The sequence below is a fragment of the Hyla sarda genome, chromosome 1 (assembly GCF_029499605.1).
Source record: "Hyla sarda isolate aHylSar1 chromosome 1, aHylSar1.hap1, whole genome shotgun sequence".
NCBI classification, from domain to species: domain Eukaryota; kingdom Metazoa; phylum Chordata; class Amphibia; order Anura; family Hylidae; genus Hyla; species Hyla sarda.
In genome coordinates, this window is record NC_079189.1 from 343,620,611 (window position 1) to 343,648,519 (window position 27,909).

At 47.6% G+C, this 27,909-nt stretch overlaps 1 protein-coding gene across 5 annotated transcripts in view; it reads right to left on the reverse strand.

The window, feature by feature from the left end:
• MOB3B (MOB kinase activator 3B) overlaps nucleotides 1-27,909 on the reverse strand; it is a 208,847-nt gene that overhangs the window by 107,844 nt on the left and 73,094 nt on the right. The gene's annotated exons all lie outside the window — the stretch shown is intronic.

Consider the following 27,909-nt stretch of genomic DNA (forward strand, 5'->3'; position numbering starts at 1 on the left):
CGCTTCTGGAATACGACTATCCTTGCCGGATAAATTTGATGGGGACTCTAAGTTTTGCCGTGGCTTTCTTTCCCAATGTTCATTACACTTGGAGATGATGTCGGACCAGTTCCCCACTGAAAGGTCTAAGGTGGCTTTCGTAGTCAGCCTGCTGTCTGGAAAAGCCCTGGCTTGGGCCACACCGCTCTGGGACCGCAATGACCCCGTCACTGCCTCTGTACACTCCTTCTTCTCGGAAATTCGAAGTGTCTTTGAGGAACCTGCCCGAGCCTCTTCTGCTGAGACTGCCCTGTTGAACCTGGTCCAGGGTAATTCTTCCGTTGGCGAGTATGCCGTACAGTTCCGTACCCTTGCTTCAGAATTATCCTGGAATAATGAGGCACTCTGCGCGACCTTTAAAAAAGGCCTATCCAGCAACATTAAAGATGTTCTGGCCGCACGAGAAATCCCTGCTAACCTACATGAACTCATCCATCTTGCCACTCGCATTGACATGCGTTTTTCCGAACGGCGTCAGGAGCTCCGCCAGGATATGGACTCTGTTCGCACGAGGCGTTTCTTCTCCCCGGCTCCTCTCTCCTCTGGTCCCCTGCAATCTGTTCCTGTGCCTCCCGCCGTGGAGGCTATGCAGGTCGACCGGTCTCGCCTGACACCCCAAGAGAGGACACGACGCCGCATGGAGAATCTCTGCCTGTACTGTGCTAGTACCGAACACTTCCTGAAGGATTGTCCTATCCGTCCTCCCCGCCTGGAAAGACGTCCGCTGACTCCGCACAAAGGTGAGACAGTCCTTGATGTCTACTCTGCTTCTCCACGTCTTACTGTGCCTGTGCGGATGTCTGCCTCTGCCTTCTCCTTCTCTGCTGTGGCCTTCTTGGACTCTGGATCTGCAGGAAATTTCATCTTAGCCTCTCTCGTCAACAAGTTCAACATCCCGGTGACCAGTCTCGCCAGACCCCTCTACATCAATTGTGTAAACAATGAAAGATTGGACTGTACTATACGTTTCCGCACGGAGCCCCTTCTAATGTGCATCGGATCTCATCACGAGAGGATTGAACTGTTGGTCCTCCCCAATTGCACTTCTGAAATCCTTCTTGGACTTCCCTGGCTTCAACTCCATTCCCCAATCCTGGATTGGTCCACTGGGGAGATCAAGAGTTGGGGGCCCTCTTGTTCCAAGGACTGCTTAAAACCGGTTCCCAGTAAACCTTGCCGTGTCCCTGTGCTTCCTCATGTAACCGGTCTCCCTAAGGCCTATATGGACTTTGCGGACGTTTTTTGCAAAAAACAAGCTGAGACTCTACCTCCTCACAGGCCTTATGATTGTCCCATTGACCTCCTCCCGGGCACTACTCCACCCCGGGGCAGAATCTATCCTCTGTCCGTCCCAGAGACTCTTGCCATGTCTGAATACGTCCAAGAAAATTTAAAAAAGGGCTTTATCCGTAAATCCTCCTCTCCTGCCGGAGCCGGATTTTTCTTTGTGTCCAAAAAAGATGGCTCTCTACGTCCTTGCATTGACTACCGCGGTCTTAATAAAATCACGGTTAAGAACCGCTACCCCCTACCCCTCATCTCTGAACTCTTTGATCGTCTCCAAGGTGCCCATATTTTTACCAAACTGGACTTAAGAGGTGCTTATAATCTCATCCGCATCAGAGAGGGGGATGAATGGAAAACGGCATTTAACACCAGAGATGGACACTTTGAGTATCTGGTCATGCCCTTTGGTCTATGCAACGCCCCTGCCGTCTTCCAAGACTTTGTTAATGAAATTTTTCGTGATCTACTATACTCCTGTGTTGTTGTATATCTGGACGATATCCTGATTTTTTCTGCCAATCTAGAAGAACACCGCCAGCATGTCCGTATGGTTCTTCAGAGACTTCGTGATAATCAACTCTATGCCAAAATAGAGAAATGTCTGTTTGAATGCCAATCTCTTCCTTTTCTAGGATACTTGGTCTCTGGCCAGGGACTACAAATGGACCCAGATAAACTCTCTGCCGTCTTAGATTGGCCACGCCCCTCCGGACTCCGTGCCATCCAACGTTTTTTGGGGTTCGCCAATTATTACAGGCAATTTATTCCACATTTTTCTACCATTGTGGCTCCTATTGTGGCTTTAACAAAAAAAAATGCCGATCCCAAGTCCTGGCCTCCTCAAGCGGAAGACGCCTTTAAACGACTCAAGTCTGCCTTTTCTTCGGCTCCCGTGCTCTCCAGACCTGACCCATCTAAACCCTTCCTATTGGAGGTTGATGCCTCCTCAGTGGGAGCTGGAGCTGTCCTTCTACAAAAAAACTCTTCCGGGCATGCTGTTACTTGTGGTTTTTTTTCCAGGACCTTCTCTCCGGCGGAGAGGAACTACTCCATCGGGGATCGAGAGCTTCTAGCCATTAAATTAGCACTTGAGGAATGGAGGCATCTGCTGGAGGGATCAAGATTTCCAGTTATTATTTACACCGATCACAAGAACCTCTCCTACCTCCAGTCTGCCCAACGGCTGAATCCTCGTCAGGCCAGGTGGTCTCTGTTCTTTGCCCGATTTAATTTTGAAATTCACTTTCGGCCTGCTGATAAAAACATTAGGGCCGATGCTCTCTCTCGTTCCTCAGATGCCTCTGAAATTGAACTCTCTCCTCAACACATCATTCCTCCTGACTGCCTGATTTCCACTTCTCCAGCCTCCATCAGGCAAACTCCTCCAGGAAAGACCTTTGTTTCTCCACGCCAACGCCTTGGGATCCTCAAATGGGGTCACTCCTCCCATCTCGCAGGTCATGCGGGCATCAAGAAATCTGTGCAACTCATCTCTCGCTTCTATTGGTGGCCGACTCTAGAGACTGATGTGGTGGACTTTGTGCGAGCCTGCACTATCTGTGCCCGGGATAAGACTCCTCGCCAGAAGCCCGCTGGTTTTCTTCATCCTCTACCTGTCCCCGAACAACCTTGGTCTCTGATTGGTATGGATTTTATTACTGACTTACCCCCATCCCATGGCAACACTGTTATTTGGGTGGTCGTTGATCGATTCTCCAAAATGGCACATTTCATCCCTCTTCCTGGCCTTCCTTCAGCGCCTCAGTTGGCTAAACAATTTTTTGTACACATTTTTCGTCTTCACGGGTTGCCTACACAGATCGTCTCGGATAGAGGCGTCCAATTTGTGTCTAAATTCTGGAGGGCTCTCTGTAAACAACTCAAGATTAAATTAAATTTTTCTTCTGCATACCATCCTCAATCCAATGGACAAGTAGAGAGAATTAACCAGATCTTGGGTGACTATTTACGACATTTTGTTTCCTCCCGCCAGGATGACTGGGCAGATCTTCTACCTTGGGCCGAATTCTCGTATAATTTCAGAATCTCTGAATCTTCCTCCAAATCTCCGTTTTTCGTGGTGTACGGCCGTCACCCTCTTCCCCCCCTCCCTACCCCCTTGCCCTCTGGTCTGCCCGCTGTGGATGAAATTTCTCGTGATCTTTCCACCATATGGAAAGAGACCCAAAATTCTCTCTTACAGGCTTCTTCTCGCATGAAGAGATTCGCAGATAAGAAAAGAAGAGCTCCTCCCATTTTTTTCCCCTGGAGACAAGGTATGGCTCTCCGCTAAATATGTCCGTTTCCGTGTCCCGAGCTATAAGTTGGGACCACGCTATCTTGGTCCTTTTAAAGTTTTGTGTCAAATTAATCCTGTCTCTTACAAACTTCTTCTTCCTCCTTCTCTTCGTATCCCTAATGCCTTTCACGTCTCTCTTCTTAAACCTCTCATCCTCAACCGTTTTTCTCCTAAATCTGTTCCTCCCACTCCTGTTTCCGGCTCCTCGGACATCTTCTCTGTCAAAGAGATTTTGGCCTCTAAAAAGGTCAGGGGAAGAACTTTTTTTTTAGTGGATTGGGAGGGTTGTGGTCCAGAAGAGAGGTCCTGGGAACCTGAGGACAATATCCTGGACAAAAGTCTGATCCTCAGGTTCTCAGGCCCCAAGAAGAGGGGGAGACCCAAGGGGGGGGGTACTGTTACGCCGAGCGCTCCGGGTCCCCGCTCCTCCCCGGAGCGCTCGCTACACTTCCCTCACTGCAGCGCCCCGGTCGGTTCCACGGACCCGGGGCGCTGCGTTACCACCTCCGGCCGGGATGCGATTCGCGATGCGGGTAGCGCCCGCTCGCGATGCGCACCCCGGCTCCCGTACCTTACTCGCTCCCCGTCAGTTCTGTCCCGGCGCGCGCGGCCCCGCTCCCTAGGGCGCGCGCGCGCCGGGTCTTTGCGATTTAAAGGGCCACTGCACCGCTGATTGGTGCAGTGGTTCCAATTAGTGTTTACACCTGTGCACTTCCCTATATCACCTCACTTCCCCTTCACTCCCTCGCCGGATCTTGTTGCCCTAGTGCCAGTGAAAGCGTTCCTTGTGTGTTCCTTGCCTGTGATTCCAGACCTTCTGCCGTTGCCCCTGACTACGATCCTTGCTGCCTGCCCCGACCTTCTGCTACGTCCGACCTTGCTTCTGTCTACTCCCTTGTACCGCGCCTATCTTCAGCAGCCAGAGAGGTTGAGCCGTTGCTAGGGGATACGACCTGGTCACTACCGCCGCAGCAAGACCATCCCGCTTTGCGGCGGGCTCTGGTGAAAACCAGTAGTGACTTAGAACCGATCCTCTAGCACGGTCCACGCCAATCCCTCTCTGGCACAGAGGATCCACTACCTGCCAGCCGGCATCGTGACAGTATCGATGACGAGGTACCGGTTTGACAGGTCAATCAGAGGGGGGGCAGGCAGGCTTCCGCTTTGGACCTGGCCTGTAGTACCAGGAGCTTCAGATGGCTCTGACCTCTTCTTTCTCCCTTTCCTTTTGCCCCACTTTCAAAGTGGGAGGAATCGGAAGGGTCGCCCATATTGCCTTCCTCTCTGTGAAGTCTCCTGATCTCATCCAGCACATTCTCCTCCAAGGCTTCAGCAGTTACAGGGCCAGCTTCAGGAGTAGGGACTGAAGCTACCCCCGCCACCTGGGCACTCTCCAGCTCCCTATTCCTTCTACGATTTTCCTCCCGCCTTAGTTTGGCGGGGCCATTTTTCCTCCTCACTAGCCCTGTTGCGCCCCCATCCCTGCCCGTACCCTCCCCAGCCGAGGCAACTTCACAGCTCTCCTCAGCTGGAGTGGCCGCTGCACGGGCGAAGGCGCTAGGACAATGGCTGAAAGGGTGTCTGAGGACACCACACAGGTGGCACCGGATCTGCCGACAGGATGCAGCCAGATGACCCACCCCACCACACAAAGCGCAGACCTGCACAGTACAGGCTGCGCTAAAGTGGGTGGGGCTGCCACACCTGTGACAGACGTTAGGTTGCCCCTGGTAAAAGACCTGGATCCTATCACGTCCAAGGAAGGACAAGAAAGCGATTACGGGTCAAAACGGGTCAAATCGTTATGGGTCAAAACGGTCACTTTCTTGACAGAGTTCTGACGGGAAATCGCCTTTACGGCGAAATCCCGCCAGCCGGGCTCGTTCTTCGCCACTTCGTAGTTTGACCAGAAGAGTTCAAGACCCTCTGGCCGAACGAAACTGACGTCAAACTCAGACGAACCGTAGGGGTAAATCAGGGCAAAGATGTCACTCGACCTGAATTCCATCTGAAGGAGAAGCTCAACCACTTTAGTGCGAGGTGGGCACCCATCCTTGCCCCTCCAAATCAGATGGACCACATTCCTACGGTTATTGTCCTGTCACCTCCCCATTCTGCTCTCGGAAAGCCCCCAAACCGTGCCTCTCTATCCAGAAAGAGAGGTCGACCTCACCCCTTCCCTCTACCTGGATCGACCTGTCACCCCTGCGAAGAGCCTCCAGGAGGCGCTGTTGCAAATGGCCCTCAGGGCCAGACGGAGACGAGGACCCCCCTGAACCCCCAGCAGTGACATTAGCATAGCTCCCAGGAGCAGTCACTATCGGGGGGGGGCAGCCGGACCAGAACCAGAACCACTAATAACACCATTCACACCACTTCTCTCATCATCTTTCTTCCCATCAATACCAGACCTCCTATTCATACCACAACTACTCCCACCATCATTCACTCCACTGACACTCCTCTTATCCACAACACTTCCACACTCATTCTCACATCCTGCACTCTTATCCTGACTAACAGATTCTGGGCTCGCTGGGACTTGTAGTGTTGCAGGTTTTATTACACTTTTCTTTTCTGGCTTAGCAGCCGGGGTCGATGCTGATAGTTCCTTCTCCTTGGCTGAAGTCACTTCCGGAGTCTGGGGCTGCATCTCTGGGCACACCCCAGCTCCTCCCACAGTGCCAGCACCTGCTTTGCCCGACTGCACGGGCTCTGTGGATGATGCCGGCGCCCGGACACTCCCCCCCTCACAGAGGAGTGCCCCACAGAATACACAGTACTTGGAGGACCGCCCCCGAGCACACAGACCTACCACTCTCCTCCCCCAGCACCCGGACACTCCCCCCCCCCCTCACAGGATAGTGCCCCGCAGTACCGGTAATGCCCACAGCACTCGGGGAACCGCCCCCCGAGCACACGGCAGCATAGTTTACCTTGCCACTGCCCACCATGAGCCCATCCTGCCCCTCGCTAGCGGCAGGATGGGTGGGCTTCATATCTATTGCGTCCGCAGTCTTTTCTGACACCATGCTGTATCCCCCATGCTGGCTCCGTTCCACCACAGAAACAGAGTCTGTCAGTCTGGGGGACCCAGCAGCCTGAACCAGCTTTGCAGCTGGCCCAGACTGCTGGAAGGGAACAAACACGTACTGCACTGTTTCCTGGGTCTTTTGTTTCTTTGCTTTACGTTTCACCATCACATCCTCACACTGGTCGTCTCCAAAGGTGAAATTCTGGAAGTGGGCTGGGGACTCCTGCATAACAATTGTCATTAATAGACCCCCAGCCTCACTCTCCACATCATCCTCCTCACTATCGCTTGATGGTAGAGCCACCTGTGCTGGCTCAATGTAGCTGTCCTGGGTGTCACAGGGAGTAGCTACAGGAACAGCATCCATCTCCACCACTTGTGAATTTTCTTCCACCTCCTTTACACCTTCACCACCATCCTCACTTTCTTCACCGCCACTACTCTCCCCATCATCCACCTCCACCTTACCTGGGGATTTCATTACGGAAAACCGGTCTCCATTCACCAGCTTCTCCTTTAAGAGACCGCTCCCCTCAAGTATCTCTGCTCTCCTCTCCTCCAGCTTTGCAATCTCACTCTTCAGAGCCGTAATCCTCTTTTTCAGCTCTGGCCTATTCTTTTTGGACACTGTGTTCGCCAGGTTCTGAGCAACACGAAGATCCTCTCTGGCCATCCTCATCTCCTTGCCGCACTGGTCATATTCCGCAAACCGTGCGGCCATGCGGGAGCAGTATATTGCGCTTGATTCCTTGGGCCCTCTCTCAGCCCACATTTCCAAGCTTTTCCTCCGGGCCTTCCTTCCACCAGATTTCTGGCTGGCACCCGTTGCCGGGGGAGCAAAGCCTGCATTACTGCAGACTCTGCCAGATCTTCTCCCTCGGGCCGGAATGGCTATTGCTGTTTGCTCTCCACCCCTCGCCAGCCTTGAAGAACGGGAGGTGAAGGCCCGGGACGCCATGCAGAGAGGCTCTCCCGAGGAGGCTGCTACACTCCCGGGGAGGCTGATGAATCACCTGCTCTTGTCTGCTGGAAGTCTCTGGAGCACACAAAGAGACACACCCGAATGAGCTGCACACCAAACTGCTCTGGACTACAGGAAGTGCTCTCTGCTGACACCTCTGTCCATGTCAGGAACTGTCCAGAGCAGGAGAGGTTTGCTATGGGAATATGCTGATACTCTGGACAGTTCCTAACATGGACAGAGGTGTCAGCAGAGAACACTTCCTGTGGAACACAGCAGCTGTTGGGTGTGTCTGACTTCCAGAGTTTTCCAGAGAGAGAGGATTGAAGCAGTGTTTCCTACAGCCTTTTCCCCAGGAGGGTGGCAGCTTCCTTGGGAGAGCCTCCTGGTATGGAGCCCCAGACTTCCACCCCTCGAACTAGGCCGGCGGGGGGTGGGAGTGAGAGAGCTACGGCCGATTCCCAGGACGGGGTGAGAAGATCCAGCAGGCTCCACAGTAATGTGGAGCCCACTCCCCCGTCCGTCGCTGGAAACCGCAAGGCGTCCGGTAAGAAGCTTATGGTTATGTCTTCGGGGACTGTGTCTGATATTATGGAACCCCAGCAATGGGAGGTGAAGGGACCCAGGGAGTCGCTAGCTAGTTTTGGTTCCTGCATGCAGGCAAATCTAGTAGAATATGAGCAGCTGGGAAAAAAGCTGAAAATCATAAGGGAAGACCTGAAGTTTGCCCGCTACAAAACAGATAACTCTGCCAAGGCCATGAGGGCAAGGTTTGCTGCCAGGGTGTGTGAGCTGAAGGCAGAGGAGCAGGAGGTGGTGAGAGCCCGAATGCTGATTGTAGAGGGAGCAGGCATGTTTAAAGAAAAATTAAAGAATGAAGACCGCGCCTGAGGTGTGTGGTGCGATCTTCTGCTCGGGGGGCAGTCCCCTAGGGGCTGCTAGTATTGTCGGTGCTGCGGGGCACTCCCCTGTGAGGGGGGAGGGGAGCGTCCAGGTGTCAGAACCTGCTGCTGAGCCCGTGCGGTTGGGTGCAGTGTGTGGCGCGGGCACTGCAGGGATCTCCCCTGTGAGAGAGGGGAGTCCCTGCACATCAGTGGCAGGAGGAGGGGTGGAGGGGCAGCCTCAGCTTCGGGAGGTGATGTCAGCGGTAAAATTTCAAATGGAGGAGGAATCAGCGTCGACGACAATGGCAGCCGCCGGTGACCTGAGAATGTACAAGAAGGCCAAGCTAAAGCATGTCCAGGCCAGCCCAGAGATAGTGGGTGAAGCAGCTGCTGATCCCAAAAATACTGTCAATAAAAGCAATGTTAATACAAGGTGTGTGAAAAATGGGAGTGGTAGTACTGTGGATGAGAGGGGTGTATGTGGCAGTGTTAGTTGTGCAAATGGGAGGAGTGGTAGTGGTGCAGATGGGAGGAGTGGTAGTGGTGTAGATGGGAGGAGTGGTAGTGGTGTAGATGGGAGGAGTGGTAGTGGTGTGAATGAGAGGGGTGATAGTGGAGTGAATGAGAGGAGTGGTAGTGGTGCAGATGGGAGGAGTGGTAGTGGAGTGATCGGGAGGAGTGGCAGTGAAGTGAATAAGAGTGGTGATAGTGGAGTGAATAGGAGGGGTGGTAGTGGTGCAGATGGGAGGAGTAGTGGTGTGAATGAGAGTAGTAGTAGTGGTGTGGATGGTAAGAATAAGAGTGGCTTTTGTGGTAGTACAGGTGGCCTAGGCGGGGATGTAGGGACGGTGTCTGGTCCGGCTGCCCCCCTGGTCGTCAGGAGTTATGCCAGCGTGGCGGCTGGGGGTTCAGTAGGATCTTTACCTCCTGCATCTGGTGAAGGTCAGTTGCAACGGTGCCTCCTGGAGGCACTAAAGAGAGGAGAAAGGACGCTCCAGGTAGAGGGAAAGGAGATGGACCTGTCTTTTTGGGTGGAGAGACATGGTCTGGGAGCGTTCCGAGAGAGGAATGGGGAGACCGTATGGTCCCTCCAGACACCCGGGCAGGAGGTAGGTCGCAGGAATGTGGCCCGTTTGGTCTGGAAAGGCGAAGATGCGTGTCCCCAAAGGGGCAAGGTGGTGGAGCTTATTTTCCAGATGGGTTTCAGGGCTGGGGACATCTTTGCCCTGATTCACCCCTTCGGCTCCTCCGAGTTTGACATCAGCTTTGTTAGGCTGGAAGGACTAGATCTCTTTTGGTCTAATTATGAGCTGATGAAAAACGAGCCCAGATGGCGAGATTTTACTGTAAAAGCGGTATCTCGCCAGAGTATGGTAAAGAAAGTGACCGTTTTGACCCGTAACGAGTCACTTTCTTGTTATGACATTATGACCTGGCTGGTCAGGTACAGGGAGGTGACGGACGTCCCCCGGAAGAACTTTGACAAGCACAATATATGGTCTGGGGCCTGGACGTTTTCCGTTCATCTCAGGCGTTCAGGGAACACGGTCACCCACATCCCTTCGGCCACCTTCCTGGGACGCGACAGGGTTCAGAACTTCTACCAGGGGCAGCAGAAGCTGTGTCATAGGTGTGGTGACCCAAACCACTTTAGTGCCAACTGCACTCAGCAGATATGCGCCCTCTGCTGTGGGGTGGGTCACCTGGCGGCCACCTGTGGGCAGATTCGGTGTAACTTGTGTGGTGACTTAGGTCACACGTTCAGCTGGTGTCCACGCTCGTTCTCTAACACTGTGACCGCCCCGGCTGGGGAGAGCCTAACAGTTGCCCCAGCGGGGGAGGGGACTAGTGGAGGAGAGGGGGCACCAAAGCCAGTGAAGGAAAAACATAAGACCCCCTCTATGCGGAGGCGAGAGGAGAAGCGCAGGTTGGAGAGGGCCCTTGAGAATGCACAGGTGCCAGGGGTGGCTCGGGGTCCCACTCCAGACACTGGCTCAGAAGGAGGTCAGAATAACTCTGAGGCTTTGAGTGGGGCCGAACTGGATGAGGAGATAGGGAGACTGCGTAGGGAAGAAGGTCAAGAAGCTCCTTCCTCCAGTCATGCCTCTTAATCCGAAACTGTGCATGAGGAGGAGAAGGAGGGGCAGACAGTAAATGGTGGCCAGAAAAAGAAGAAGAGGAGGAAGAAGGGTAAGAGTAAGGCGGCGCCGTCCTCCTCTTCAGTTGTAGCTTCAGACCATAGAAGGAACAACTCAGTCTCCGACCCTCTGATCATCCTTTCAAATCGATATGAGGCCCTTGGTGATACTATCTCCCCTCCTCTTCTCGAGGATCAGGAGGCAGTGCGGCCTCCAGGAGGTGCCGAGCCTCCTTACTCTGGGGCAGTTTCCTCAGGGGCGGAGGTGACACCAGATGCCTCCCATCCCTTAGTTTAAAAAGAGGTAAAGGGTCTTCCTCCGATTCAGATGGGGGTGGAGGGAAGGAGAGGAAGAAGGTTTAAGGGGTGAGGCCATCTAACTCAATCACCCAGGATGGCGGCACTCACCCCACTGACGTTGGCATCCATTAACTGTGCCAGCATAAGATCAGATACGGCTAGATTCGCAGCCTTTGATTTTCTCGGCCGTGTTGAAGCCAGGTTGTCAGATCTAGCCTCCCTGGTAAAAGCCAGAAGAGAGTGGAGTCCCTCTCACTGGTCTCTTGCGGCTTAGCCGTATAGTGGGGTGGCGGTCCTTTTTACCGCTCCTGTTGAATGCAGACGGGTTATTGAGTTAGAAATGGGGAGGTGCCTGATCTTAGATGTCTTCATGAAGGGACAAGAGCTCCGGCTCATTAACATCTACGCCCCGCAAACTAAGCGGGGCCGTAAAGATCTCTTTATGAGGATTAAGCCCTTTCTTTTTACGAGTCAGCAAGTGATCTTTGGAGGGGACTTCAATAATGTCACAAGGTCCCAAGATAGGAGAGGCTCCAATGGTCCACTGACTTGCGATAGTGTGACACTGATTAGCATAGCTAGAGAAGCTCGCCTAGAGGACGCCCACATCCGAAGCCCCTCGGGCCACGCGGGTTTCACCTATCATTAAGGTAGTCGCAGGTCTAGGATAGATAGGCTTTATTTAAAGGAGGAAGCCGTCTCTTCCGCAGTGTCCGTGGTTGAGGTGGAGTTCTCTGATCACTGTATGATTTTGTTTTCCCTGAATGTTTCAGAGACCCCCCGGATGGGTAAAGGTTATTGGAAGCTGAATTCGTCCCTCCTGGAGGAAGCGGAGGTAAGACAGTCCTTTGAGGATTTTCTTCAGAGTCAGGTACTTTTACTGGGCCTATGTAGTAGTAAGTCAGAGTGGTGGGAGATATTCAAGAAGCGGGTTGCGGGGTTCTTCCGCCAGCTCTTGAGCCTCAGGTCCCTGAACAGGTATCGCCTGTATCAGGGTCTGAGGAGGAAACTCGAGCTTCTCGTCTCGACTGGAGGTAGCCGTGAGGATATCTCCAGAGTGAAATCCTTGCTGATGGGGTGTCAGTACGATAGGCACGCATCTTTGGTTTTTGAGAGGGATTTCGGGAAGTACCGCTCGCCCGACCCTTACATAAACTGTAAGATGTCAGTGAGAAGTAAAGGCATTTCAGGACTGATTGATAGTACAGGATCTCTGAATCGGTCCAGATCAGGGATCTTGGAGGTCGTTAGATCCTTCTACTCGCACCTCCTGGGGAGGAAGGATCTAGATTGAGACAAGATGTCTGCTTTCCTGGCTGAAACCATTCCTGAGCCAGGGGTAGACCCCTCTCTTGATATTTTGGCAGAAGAAATCAGGGAAGAGGAAGTGAGACTGGCGATCGAGGGGCTTGCCCCTAAGAAGTCACCAGGTCCGGATGGCTTAACATCCGAGTGGTACAGGACCTTTAAGGAGTCTTCAGCTCCCCTCTTGACTGAGGTATTCAATGAGTGTCTCTCCTCGGGCACTCTGCCGAATTCAATGAGGAGGTCAGCCCTGATTCTTCTGTCAAAGGTAAAAATCCCAGCCGTATTGAGAATTGGAGGCCCTTAGCTCTTCTCAATACGGACAGGAAGCTTCTGGCTAAGATACTGTTTAATCAGCTGGTGAAGTTTGCACCCCGGCTCCTTTCGGGGGCTCAGCACTGCTCTGTTCCAGGCCGAAGCACCTTAAGTGCGGTCCTTAGTGTCAGGGAGGCAGTGGAGCAGAGTAGTGCGGGTTTCTGGAAGGGGTACTTGCTGTCCCTGGATCAGGCCAAAGCATTTGATCGGGTGAACCACGAGTACCTCTGGTCCGTCCTCCTGAGATATGGCTTACCGACTACTTTTGTTAATTGGCTTATGATCTTGTATGCAGAGGCAGAGAGTTTCTCGCTGGTGAACGGTTGGTCTGGCAGCTCTTTTGTTTAGGGATCCGGAGTCCGTCAGGGTTGTCCTTTGAGCCCGCTTTTATACGTGTTTGCGATTGATCCCTTCGTCCGGAGGGTAGATTGTGGGCCGTTGGTGGGAGTCGGGATGAGTCTGGCGGAGCTGGATGTCGCCCAGAGAGTGGTGGCGTACGCTGACGATGTCACCATTTTCGCGTCCTCGCGAGAGGAGGTCGATGTGGTGATGTCGGAAGTGGACCACTACTCGGTGGCATCCGGGTCTAAGATCAACCGGGATAAGTGTGAGAGTCTCTGGCTGGGAGGGGGAGATCCCAAGTTTGATCTCCCGGACACCCTTCCAGGGCCCCAAGAATCAGCAAAAGTTTTGGGCATCACATTCGGCCAGGATGATTATCCCACCAAAAACTTGGATGGTAAGCTCCAGGATGCCGCTCAGAAGGTGGACCAGTGGAAGGGTTGGTTCTATGACCCTCAGGGAAAGGGTACACCTGATCAAATCGTACCTGCTCCCCTTGTTTATCTATCTGGGCAGCGTATGTATCTTGCCAGAGGCCTACTACACTAGGGTCTACAGCCTGTTTTTCCAACTGTTATGGGGAAATAGGATGAACCTAGTCAAGAGGGAGGTTACGTACCGCACGAGGAGACTAGGGGGTTTATATATGGTAAACCCTGTGGTGTTCTTAACCAACACCTTCTTGAAAGCTAACATCTCAAACCTCTGGTCAGAGAGGGCTTCTTTGTGGGTTTATCTCCTGCAGGGAATGGTTTCGGCCTCTCTTCCAGGAATGGGAGACAGGAGGGCAAGTGAAGGACCTCCATATGCCCCATGGATATCTTCCGGCTTATGCTACCCCGACTCTGAAAGCGATACGTCGGTGGGGTCTGGGAGTGTGGGAGATCAGGACCCAGTCAAGGCAGTTCCTTGACAAACGGGTTCTGTTGACCCACTTCCAGAAGCCTCTGGCGCTCAGGGACTGCCCAGGTCGGGATCTGAGGGTGGGGTTGTACCTTTTAAACATGAAATGTATCCCCCGGAAATTTTGGGACTTGGTCTGGCGCTGCTTTCAGGGGAAGCTATATGTGAGGGACAATTTGAAGTGTAGGAACTCTGATGACCGGGGATGTCCCCGAGAAGACTGCGGGGACACGCTGGAAAGCATGGACCATTTCCTGCTTCATTGTCCCTTTAATAAAGGGGTTTACAACAGGGTGGGTGCTTCCATCGGCTGGAGTCAACTTGCCGGCCTTACCTATCCGGAGTGGGCTTATGGGGCATTCAGGACCCTGGGTGGCCGAGACCGGGGCACTTTATTCTTATTTAGTTTAGTGGTTAGGTACTACATGTGGAATGTTTAGTGTCGACCCAACAGAAAAAAAAGAAATCCTCTCCGAGGTGGAGGTCTGTAGGAACATCACCGGTGACCTCGGGAAGATCAGGTCTTTGGAGTATGGCAGTCTTGGTAACAGTAGGGCTTCTCTCCTATGGAGAGGTTTTTCATTTGATGTGCCCTAGGTACTAGACTTTTTGGGTAGAGTACCATTATTTTGGTTAGGGACAGTGTTATAGGGATAGAGATAGGATGATAACAGGGTTAGTTTGAATGGAGGGATAGGATTAGGGAGAATTGTAGGGGGAGTTAGGGAAAGAGTGTAAAATTATTTTGAATGTATCAAGTCTGCCATCCTTCTCCCTGGTGGTGGGCTAATGCATGTGCACGCTAGCTTTTTGTTTTGTTTTTAAGCTGATATGGTATGAAGGGCATACAGGCGACCAAATTTGGGCCTAAAGTGGGTTGTGGTTCAGTGTGTATAAGTTTGTGTATAAGTTGGTTGAGAGGAGTGCTATGTGGGGAGGGTGTGCTTGTGGGTGGTGGTGTTCATCTTTGGGGGACCTGACATGGGTCAGTTAAGGACTGGACTTTGTGAACTGTAAGAACGGTATGGACTCTGACCCATGTACAGGAGGGGTGGTGTGGGTGAGGGTACAGTTTTAGTGTAGGGTTTTTCCTAGGGTTTTCTATTGATTTTGTAGGTGTTTTTCTATAGTGCATATATATTTGTTTATATTATATTTAATTTATATAGTATATTTAGTAATTTTGTACCTATATTGTGTTATATCTATATTGTTTCATGTTATAGAGTTATGGTAGCCGGACCAGTTGTTGTGTTGATACGTGTTTTTTTTAGTTTATTTCAGTTATTTGGTCGGTTTTGTTATGTTTTCTTTGGTATTTTCATTAGTCCCGGATAGAGGATCCAGTTAATTTGGTCGTTTTGTAATTGAATGTATGTGTGTTATGATTATTTTCATTATTATTACTAGTAAATTTATTTATAAAAAAAAAATAAAAAAATAAAAATATATACCATATTTTTCGCCGTATAAGACGCACTTTTTCTTCCCCAAAACTGGGGGGAAAAAGTCGGTGCGTCTTATATGGCGAATACACCCCTATCGCGGCGGTCCCTGCAGTCATCAACGGCCGGGACCCGCGGCTAATACAGGACATCACCGATCGCGGTGATGCTCTGTATTAACCCTTCAGACGCGGCGATCAAAGCTGACCGCCGCGTCTGAAGGGAAAGTGACACTAACCCGGCTGTTTGGTCGGGCTGTTCGGGACCGCCACGATTTCACCGCGGCGGTCTCGAACAGCCCGACTGAATAGCCGGGTTAGTGCTTACAGGACACCGGGGGGGACCTTACCTACCTCCTCGGTGTCTTCTCCGTTCAGGGATCCCCTGTATGGCCGGCGCTCTCCTTCCTCGTCATCACGTCGTCGCGTACATGCGTCGGCGTGCGTAACGACGTGATGGCGGCGACGGAGAGCGAGGATACCCGGCCGGCAGCAGAGACGTTCCGGAGCGACGGGGACGCGGCGACAGCGATGGAGCGACATCCAGGGCAGCGGTGACGGATCCGGAGCGGCGGGGACACGTGAGTATTACCTCCTCCTGCAGTGGTCTTCAATCTGCGGACCTCCAGATGTTGCAAAACTACAACTCCCAGCATGCCCGGACAGCCAACGGCTGTCCGGGCATGCTGAGAGTTGTAGTTTTGCAACATCTGGAGGTCCGCAGGTTGAAGACCACTATTGGGTTCAAAATCTTAATTTTTTTAGATTTTGTCCCTAAAAATTGGGTGCGTCTTATACGCCATGCGTCCTATAGGACGAAAAATACGGTATATATATATATATATAGATGTCCCAAAAAAATGCAGCACTACTATACCACAGTAGACGGGTGCCAGCTCCTCAGGCTCGATCACAGCCAATTGATAACTTCAAAAAATGGTGCGGCACTCCAAGTATCCAAAAAAATAACTTATTTATTCCACATGTCAAACAGTGCGACGTTTCAGCCCCTCAATTGAGCTTTTTTCAAACATGCTTGAAAAAAGCTCCATTGAGGGGCTGAAACGTCGCACTGTTTGACATGTGGAATAAATAAGTTATTTTTTTGGATACTTGGAGTGCCGCACCATTTTTTGAAGTTATATATATATATATATATATATATATACATATATATATAAAAATAATAAAAAAATAATATATATATATATATATATATATATATATATATATATATATATATATAAATTTATAATTTTTTTTTTTTTTTTGAGGTGTGCTTGCTACGTTTTTGTTTAGTTTTCTGGTTGCGTGTTACCAAGTATGGATGGTTTTGAGTTATAGTCGGGTAATGATAACTTTTATGTTTATATTTTGATAAGCCAAGTTGTGCTATTTTATTTATTTTTCTTATGTTCATTTTCGGTAAGCGTGTGAGTGTTTGATTAGATATTTTGGGCATATTTTAATATCTTAGTATTTTAGTATCTTAGTATAGCTGGGCTGGCAGATTAGGCAGGGTTTTGTTTATGGGTTTTGTTTTTGGTTCTAGAGTATTTCTTATTCCTGTTATAGCTGGTTAAGCTTGCTTTGTGTTTTGTATTTGATAAGTTTTGTATTTTTCTAATAAAAAGAGTGTCAGCAGAGAGCACTGTGGACAGACAGAAAAGAAATTCAAAAAGAAAAGAACTTCCTCTGTAGTAAACAGCAGCTGATAAGTACTGGAAGGATTAAGATTTTTTAATCGAAGTAATCTACAGATCTGTTTAACTTTGTGGCACCAGTTGATTTAAAATAAATTGTTTTCCACCAAAGTACCCCTTTAAGTGTGGGTGGATGCAGTGTTTTTACCAGCTCGCCTGGGACTGTCATTACAGGTCTCTGGGTATGCTCTGTGCTCAGCCTTTGAACACAAGTTCATATGCTGCTATTGGGCACAGTGCGAGAGAACGAGAGGACCCGATCTTTTGATCAACTCTCGGCATGTTTCTGAACAGCCTTGTAACAGCTGGTTTAGGCCTGTATTCTCCTATGCTGAAGGGCGTCCCAAAGCTGCAGCAGGCCTGTCACTCATGAACAATACTACTGGTTCAGGCAGTTCCCTCTTAGTGTGGTTTGATTTAGATGATTTTAGAGGTCAGATAATTTTTGTAATTTGCTCCTTGATGTTTATCATTTGGCTCTTTTGGGGAATTTGACAAATCTGGAAAAATAGATTTTTTTCAGTGTGGGACCTTCCCTGAAAGCCAATAGCCATAGTTATCTAAGTAATTGAGAGAGAAGGGTAAGAGTCCCCTCCATCATAGCCGGGCTATGGGAAACAATCTTGGCACGTGTGGCTGTGTGCCACCCAGAGGTAATGGACGTCCAAACACTCCTCCCACTCCACAGGAGGAGATGAATAAGAAATATGGTAGATGGGTCAGTCGCCATTTGCCAAAATGGTGCCAGCTGACTAGGGGAATGGAGTTAAGGATTCCAAAAGGGGGAACCTTTAAATGATCCTGCTGGGATGGTTTTTAGAAAACTTTTGGCCCAAAATTAACAGAGCCAAATGAGAAGGCGGCTTGGAGTAGATGGATCGTAGACTCCTATTGGAAACAGAAAAGAGCTCAAGGTATTTTTTACTATAGAAACTAGGGCGGAGAAGGAAAAACAGTCTGAATCAGATGTAGAAGAACCAGAGTTAGGCTGGGTTCACACTACGTTTTCTCCCATACGGGAGCGCATACGGCAGGGGGGAGCTAAAATCTCGGGCTCCCGTATGTCACCGTATGCGCACCCGTATGTCATTCATTTCAATGAGCCGGCCGGAGTGAAACGTTCGGTCCGGTCGGCTCATTTTTGCACCGTATGCGCTTTTACAACCGGACCTAAAACCGTGGTTGACCCACCCTTAATTGATCAGCTTGCAATGTCTCTAGTGGAGCCCACAGTGGTTAATATAGACATCCCTGACTCGAGTACTCAACGGACCCCAGTAGATATGGGAGCTAGACCAAAGGGTCCTGCCAGCTCCACCATGGTGTACCCCATTGGAGATCTAATAAGTCCACCTCCTACATACAGTAAGCCCAAGGTTGGGGCCACTGCTCCACCATATGTACCTCCCACCACCTCTTGGCAGGAGTTATCTGACCCAAGTGATGGAAAGGTCTTTAGTGGAGTAGAAGGTAACCTCCTGATCACTTCTAAAGTAAATACAGAGGAAGTAAGGAGGATTGTTGATTAAGGTTGTTCATCTCAAGCCTCAGCTTACACAGTCAGAAAACAATTTATCCCAGGGACAAATGGTCAGGTAGACAGACGGGTTATGTCCCATGGACAACTGGAGAAATGAAAGGGGTTCCCCTCATCAGTCCCTAAGCCACGGAACAATCCATGTGGGTTTGCAAACGAGTTGCACAATATCGTGATCAGTTGCAATCCCACATGTATAGGTCTATTGCAGATAATAAGAGTAGTGGCTGGTCAATTAGATACTGCTGCCCTCTGTACCAAACCCTCTGTACGCCCCCTGCCCCTAGAGCTATCTGAAGCACAGAATGCCCCAGATAAGGCACTTGAATATGTCAACAAACTCAAGGATAAGATCATGGAGGTCTTCCCTCCCCAATCCTGGGTCCGGGAGACAAATATTCAGCAGAAGGCCAAGGAACCTGTAGAAGATTACTTTGAAAGATTCAGGCAGATGGTAGAAGAGGCAGGTGGTAGCTTAGAGGACAAAGGTATGGGGAAGATGCTCACTGTCACATTGGTGTCTGGACTGAATAAAGATATTCATGATAAATTATTCTCTGCCCACCCTGATTGTCGAGAAAAATCAGTCCCAGCACTAATGAGCTTAGCGAGCTCCATCCAGAGGAACATACAGGAAGTGCAGAAGAAGAAACTATCTAAACACATTACTATGGATAGGGTCTCCGTGATACAGAGGGCACCATACCCACAGAATGCCAAACAAATCAAAGCCTTCTTGGGACTAGTCGGGTACTGCAGGCAGTGGATACCAAATATATGTCAGCTTGCTGCTCCCTTGTACGCTCTGATCACTCAGGCTGGACGCATAGAACAGTCTGAAGAGGAAAAAGAGGCCATGGATGAGCTAAAAGCTGCCATACTCAGCGCTCCTTCACTCCCAAACTACACCAAGCAATTTTATCTGTTCTGTCATGAGCAGGAAAAACAGGCTCCAGGAGTGCTCACCCAGAAATATGGGGGTAAACAGAAGCCAGTGGGGTACTTCAGTGCAAAACTGGATTCTGTGATTTCAGCAAAAGCTGCATGTGTAAAAACAGAGGCTACAGCAGCCATCTTAGTTGAGAAAATGGCTGACATAGTTCTTGGGAACCAGTTGTTCCTCATGGTTCCTCATGCTGTACAAGCCATCCTGACCACCAGACACATATCTGCTGCCAGACTGACTAAATATGAGATCTCCTTTTTGGGTCCATCTAACATCACCATACTTCCTTTTTGCCACTTCATGATGATGACTGTGAACATCCAGATCATGACTGTGAGCAAGAGATGGAACTTTATTACACTCCTCCTAATCCTGACCTGGATGATCCCATTCCAAATGCAGAAATTACTCTTTTTTGTAGATAGGTCAAGGTTGCAGAAATCAGAAGGAGGATTTGCTGAAGGTTTTGCGGCAGTAGATGACACCTCCATTTTGTACTCTGAATCCCTTGATCCCAGCATGCATTCCACACAAAGTGCGGAGTTGCTTGCCCTGATCAAGGCATGTGAATTGGCAGAAGGGAAGTGTGTGAATATATATATATATATATATATATATATATATATATATATATATATGGATTCACGTTATTCCTACAGAATTCTCCATGATTTTGGGGTTCTGTGGTCGCATAGAGGTTTCCTGACCTCTAGTGGAAAAGTGGTGAAACATGCAGATCTCATACAAGATCTGTTACAAAAGGTAAAGCTACCTAGAGCCATAGCTGTGATGAAATGCCAGGCACATCAGCGAGCAGTAGATCCTATCACTATGGGTAACAATAGAGCAGATGAAGCAGCTAAGAGAGCAGCTCTAATGCTTCTCCAGCTGCCATCTACAATCACAGAGAATGAGACAATGGATGTTTTAAAAACCCTCCAGAACCAAACAGGACCTCACACTCAGGGTAAGTGGAGAGAGGCTGGTTGCAGACCAGACGATGATGTTTGGAAACATGGGGATGGCCGATTGTGTGCACCCCCAGTCCTGTATCCCATTTTGGCGAGTTTATCTCATCTCCCTTCCCATGTTTCCAAAGGGGAATGATTGCTAGTATCAAAAACTTTTGACAAAAAAGAATAAAGAAAAAGACAAGTGGCACCGATACCTTATCCGCGCAGCTAACCGAGATGGGCAAGGTTCGGCTTGGGCAAAAACCAGATGAATCAGTAGTGGTGGTGCTAAGACAAATAGTAGCAATAAGTATAACACCATCCAAAGACACAGACAAATGTCCTGCAATCACGATTCAGTTCTGGTTACAGCCTGAGATGGGAGCCGTCCAACAAGAACTGAAGCGGTGAGTGCAGGACGTTTGTCTGTGTCTTCGAATTATATTATTCTTATCAACAAATTTTGGTTTGCACCAGGTTTCTCACAGTTTGCAAATGAGTGGTGTAAAAAGTGTATGATCTGTGCCAAGTACAATCCAGGTAAAATGACAAAGGTGGAAATTAAACATCTTGTAAAACCTGACTACCCATTCCAGAGACTACAAATAGACTATATCCAGCTGCCCAAATGTGGTGTCTATCGGGGAGATTTATCAAAATCTGTCCAGAGTAAAAGTTGCTGAGTGGCCCATAGCAACCAATCAGGTAGCTTCTTTCATTTTTAACAAGGCCTCTGAAAAATCAAAGAAGCAATCTGATTGGTTGCTATGGGCAACTTTTCCTCTGGACAGGTTTTGATAAATCTCCCCTTATGAGTATGTTCTGGTGTGTAGACATGTTCTCCTCTTAGGTGGAGGCGTGGCCTGTTGCTAAGGCAACAGCAAGTGTGACAGCAAAGAAGCTGATATCTGAAATTGTGTGTAGATATGGCCTACCTGAGACAGTAGAGTCTGACCGAGGGACTCACTTTACAGGACAAGTGTTTGCAGAAATGCTGAAAGGGTAGCAGATTAATCAGCATCTCCAAACTCTGTATCATCCACATCATCTGGCAAAGTAGAGAAAGCAAATGGGGATTTGAAAAACAAAATAGCTAAGATATGTGAGCAGACAAATCTTATGTGGGTACAAGCCTTACCTTTAGCCCTCTTTGCAATGAAACATACCAAAAGGGGAAAACATGGCCTTTCACCATTTGAGATTTTGTTTGGCAGACCACCACTGACAGGTCTATTCTTTCCACAAGAACTGCATGGAAAATACGTGTCCTTAACTGACTATGTCGTTCAGATGCATAAACAACTAACTAATTTGCATGGAAACGTTTTCTCTTCCTTCACCAGATCCTGAAGAAGTAACCGGAACTCACCACCTGCAATCTCGAGATTGTGTGGAGACTTCTGGAACCCCGATTTCACGGCCCATACCAGGTGCTATTGACTACACCCACCTCAGTCAAGGTGGAAGGAAGGCCAAACTGGATAAACTCTTCCCACTGTAAGAAGGTGGACTTCCAGGTTGGTGACAAGGACAAGCACCAAAAGGGTGAGGCCTCTGGGGATGAAGAGGATTGACTGAATAAAAATGCATGTACTGTCCTACATGGTGTGCTTTATATCTTCATGCACAGGTGGAAGGTGAAAAGAAAAAATTCAATCTGGCTTCTACATCAGCAGACTGCCAAACAGCTGAACACGACTGACTGCTGGATCTGTTCTCATATCCCTACTACCCACAGGGGGATTCCTCTAATAGTTGTCCCTATATCAATGAATGATCTAAATCTCATAGATTATAGCTATGATGTTCAAATACAGTGGTCCCTCAACATATGATATTAATTGGTTCCAGGAGAACCATCATATGTTGAAACCATCATATGTTGAGTACATATGTCTATGTAAAAATGGTAATTGGTTCTGGGGCCTCGGAACCATTGTATGTTGAATACATATCTCTATGGGAAACTAATTGGTTCTGGGATGACCATTGTATGTGGAGTGTATGGGGAGTGTTTAACAAACCAGGGTGCCTCCAGCTCTTGCACAACTACAACTCCCAGCATGCATGTACAGCCATGGACTGTCTGGGCATGCTGGGAGTTATAGTTTTGCAACAGCTGGAGGCACACTGATAGGGAAACATTGATGTATGGGTTGTATTGTGTGTATATGTATTGTATGTGATGTGTGACATCGCATATAGTACTGTACAGTTCTTTAAATACCTTCAGGGGAGACAGAATGTCCTCCATTACCATCCTGCCGACTACAGCTCTATAGGAAAGGAAGGGGAGGGCAGCCAGCAGCTCATTGGATGCCTGCAGCAAGATGCTGCAGGCTATTGGCTATGGCTGCACTGGGGGGGCAGGGCTTACACGGAGCTCACAGTGGAAGCCTGTATGAGTTAGCAGGACAGCATGTGAGTAACAGGAGGCAGAACGGGGCACACGGGGCACATTATACAACTATCTGTCAGTTGCTGAAGTTGTCAGCGCTGTCAGATAGCTGTTTGTATGATGGCCCCTACACACAGCAGCATCATATGTCGAGGCTGCCTTCAACATACCATGGGCTCTGAGAGGCCATCATATGTTGAAATGATCATATGTCGGGGCCATCATAAGTCGGGGGGTCACTGTAGATGTTGATCACACTTCACATAATGCTCTCTCAGACCAAGATACATATCTGGAAATTGCTGGTATTGTCTCTACACCCACAATATGTTTAGGTCCCATATACCTGAATTACATAGCCAAAATTAAAGGTCGACTTGTTAGTTTGCCCAAGGTATATGTTGGAGAAACAAATTGCAAAAATGCCACCCTGTGGTCCAGCTGTGTTGTGTTGTCTTTTTCTCAACAACATTATCATGAGATGTTTTAGGGAATCATTTATTGAAAACCAAAATACTAGAAAATCTCAAACTGTATTGACAAATGCCCCAATGATGTTGTTTAAGGGGTATTTTTTATATATCAACTGGCTCCAGAAAGTTAACCAAATTTCTAAATTACTTCTATTAAAAAATCTTAATCCTTTTAATAATTATCAGCTGCTGAAGTTGAGTTGTTGTTTTCTGTCTGGCAACAACAGTGCTCTCTGCTGACATCTCTGCTTGTCTCGGGAACTGCACAGAGTAGAAGAGGTTTGCTATGGGGATTTGCTTCTAAACTGGGCGGTTCCCGAGACACGTGTCATCAGAGAGCACTTAGACAGAAAGAAAAACTCAACTTCAGCAGCTCATAAGTACTGAAAGGATTAAGATTTTTTAATAGAAGTAATTTACAAATCTGTTTAACTTTCTGGAGCCAGTTGATATATATAAAAACATTTTTTTCCTGGATAACCCCTTTAAGATGGCCATACATATTAGACAGCTGTCAGCCGAATCCTTGTTCAGACAACACCTGTCCAGACCAATTGTCCCATATACATGCCATGTGTGTCAGACACCTCTAAAGGTGGCTTATCTCCACAAGATATCCCACTGCCCTATCTTTATCTCCCCTGAAACCTGTAACTGGTCAGGAGACCATCACACACTTTAGATAGTTGGCTGGTCCCACTGAAATCAGCATGTAAGGCCCCTTTTTACACTGCCAAGAAAGGAGGGGAGAATTGCGGGAGAAAAATTAGTGCTTGTGAGGTCTTTTTCTTCCGCTACAAAAACAATAGCGTCTGACGGACCACATTATAGTTAATGGAATCCATCGGGACCCGTTGTTGCCTGTTGTGCCCCTTACCGATAATGGACCTAAATGGCAAAAAAAAAAAGGGCCTCATGCCCAACGGCAGTGTGAAAGTAGCCTATGGATGACAATTATCTAGCATCTAACCTTTTTTTTTTTTGCACCCTATGTATGTCCTGCCCAGAGGTACTTGGATATAATATTTGACACCTAAGATACATTTGGGCGAAACACATCTGGAGAAGTAAGGGAAATTTTACATGTTACAGTGTAATTAGGGGTCGTATCTGTTGGGGTTCCCCTTTGGGGATGCTCCACCAAGGGTAGATATAAGGTCACAGGCAGAGACAGTGTCTGGTTTATCACATTGGGGTTTTTTGTTAACTCCTTAACTGTAAATTCATACAACTTAAATGGGCATTGTCACTTAGAAAAACGTTTACATGTTAGGGGAAATGCTGCACACTTCTTCTGGCTCGTTCTTCTGATCAGTGGGGATGTCAGCACTGGGACCCCACCAGTCAAAACTTTTGACATGTCATGACATGCCACAAGTTTTTCTAAGCGACAGGTACACTTTACCTTTAGCCTCACACAGATTATACCCTGCTATGACCTAAGACAAAATGATGCAAACCTATAAGTGGAGGTAGTGAGTTATATTGGTGCACTTTTGTGTACTTTTGAACACACATTTCACTGCATTAATAAAAGTATTTTTATACAGCCTGATAAATGCATCTGTAAACAGAATGTACATTTTCGTTTTGATGTGTTGCTCAGCTGAATATATAAAGCTGGCCTTTTAAAGGTTCAAAATAAAGGTTACTTGTTATAAAGGGTAATTCAGTATTCCTGCCAAAAAGGAACACTTTATTATGGCATTTCTTTTCAGGCCAAAAATTTTGCTTTAAAAAGGAACTCTGGTGGAAAAAAAAAGTTTTCAAATCCACTGGTGCCAGAAAGTTAAACAGATTTGTAAACTACTTCTATATAAAAATCTTAATCCTTCCAGTACTTATCAGCTGCTGTATGTTACAGATGTACTACAGAGAAATTTGTGAAGTTCTTTTCAATCTGACCACAATGCTCTCTGGGGATTTGCTTCTAATCAGGACAGTTCCTGACACGGACAGTGGTGTCAGCAGAGAGCACTGTGGTTAGGATGAAAAGGATAATAACTACTGGACGGATCAAGATTTTTTAATAGAATTTACAAATCTGTTTAACTTTCTGCCACCTGTTGATTGGAAAACATTTGTTTTCTACTTGTTTCCACCGGAGTTCCCCTTTAAGTCAATGGCTGTTCTGGAAACTGCAGCAAACCTCCATTCACTTGAACTGAGAATCTGTGGTTTTCAATGAAACATGAAATGTGACTTGGATCTTTACAGCAGCTGACAAGTCACTGAAATTTATTGAGATACACAGAAATTCTCAATTTTTACAAAATGATTTGATTCCATAATTTATATTGTATCAGCTGTTAATTGATCTGAACAACATCTGCTAAGACCCAGTGAACCATGGGAATTAGGCCATAACATTTGCTTTATAGGCTTGGCTAGAGCAGATGAGTAATTAGTAGCCCGGGTTGACCATCTGGTTCAATGCTTAACAATAGCTCCAAATGATAATTGTGTACATCCCAACTATGCAATCGTCTTACAAAAGGCTAAAGGCTGGGTTCACATATATCAGTTCTGTGGGGATCAGCCTTTGTGCAAAAACTGACCCCAGCTGATGCAAAAAAGCATTGATTGTCAAAGACATTTTCTCCTATCCGGCATCTGGACCAGTTCTCTGCATCCCCACTCACATGCTGGATGCTCGAACGATCCAATTGATAACAATGCGATCAGTTCTGGCATCAGTTTTCCTACCACGCCAGAGAGAAATTTCGTCAGACTAATATAACACAGTAGTCGGGTTCTTTGTTTCTTTATCAATCAAGATGCATTAAAACAACATCCAGCATGGACTTACAGCATGCTATGAGTTTGGTGCCCCGCTGGATGTTGTTTTAATGCACCTGGATTAATAAAGAAACGTAGAACCTGACTACTGTACCGTGAGTGCCACCTGTTATTTTCTTTTTTTGAGATTAGAGATTGTTGGACTTTGTTCTTAAAGGTAGAGCACCACCGTGTCTCAGGTTGAGTTCCCATGAGGTCAAGGTGCTGTATTTAACTGCAGAGATCCACTGAGTCTTATTAAAGCAAGTGTCAGTGCCAACTTTCCAACAACTTCAAGATGGACATCACCCAAAACTGCATGATGACATAAATTGTACTCACATAGGCAGGATATCGCACCTCTTATCATTTAGGGTAAATATCTCTACTGCAGATTTATTCAATAATCCTAATATTTATAGGTTCAAAGTAAAATATTAATAAGTGGGGAAAAAGTACAGTACACAGGAAAGTAATGTCCCCATTGTATACAGATTTAAATGCTATCTCGGAATCTTGCACAGTAAGGTGGAGGTGAAACAGTAACTCTATCAGGGCTTCTTTACATGTTTTAACGTGCAGTGTGGAAAAAATGGAATTCCCTGTTTTTTGTTTTTTTTTAAAGGACTGAAATACATGTGAAAAGCAATAATCAAAATACATTGAAAGAGTTTTTACTTAGCACAATGCACCAGAATTGTTGCAGATGTTGCAACACAAAAGTGGAAAACATGGTGTGTATGAAAGTTATTATGAGTTTTCATAACTGTATAAATTCATGACAAATCTTCCTTCAGAAAGGTGACTGAACATCTAGAGCAGAAAAAAAAGGTTTCAACGTTTATGCTTCTACTAAGATCCATCTAGAAGGCATATAAAATGAGTGTGAACTAAGCCCTGGAAATATTAAATAATGAAACTCCTCTTAAGGGTCTATTCACACGTACAGTATTCTGCGCAGATTTGATGCGCAGGATTTCAAGCTGTGTTCAGTCATTCAGTTTACATTGAAATCTGCAGCAGAAAATCTTGCACAGAATACTGTACATGTGAATAGACCCTAAGGGTACGTTCACACGTATGCAGATTTGCTGCACAGGATTTTTTGCTGCAGATTTTTATGTAAACTAAATGACTGAGCACAGCTTCTAATCGGCAGTTACAAATCCTGCGCATCAAATCTGCACAGGATCCTGTATGTGTGATCGTACCCAAAAGCTATAAAGGAAGAATGTAAGCACTTTAAGGAGCACAAGTAAAGCAAGCTGCTCTGAAATGACCCTGGAAACGTTTGCATTTGTCATCAGCTCAATACACGTCTAAATCCTATAAACAATTGCAGTCTTCCTGGATTTACTGCTCTTGTCCATATGTTCAGTTAGGCATCTTTTCTTGTTTTGTTGTTTTCACTTAACCAATGTATGCCTTTATGTTAGCTTTAGAGATACAGATGTGACAGAAAAGTAAGAGGAAAACAAATGCTTATTGTGTAGGATGACCCTGTGTAACTTGTTTAGTGGGATTCTTCTTTAGCTGTGCAGTCATGCTTCACCAATTAAACCCCCCTTCCCAACCCTAGGTCTGCACTGTCTGGGGAATAATCTCACCAAAAGCTCCTTCTCAGTCCCCAGAGGAGAAATGTGACACTATCATCAGGATAACCCATTACTTTTACTATAGTGAAGTCTATAGAACTCTATACATTCAACTTACGGTAGGTTCCTTTTACACCAGCGCAGCGGATGACCAGCCAATTGAGTCGATCAGAGCTCATTAAAAGAATTCTTACACGATCCATTATTATACAAACAATCTGTTCACTTACAATATTGTCAGCAGTACATCTCCTCCTTACATGGGAAGATGCTACA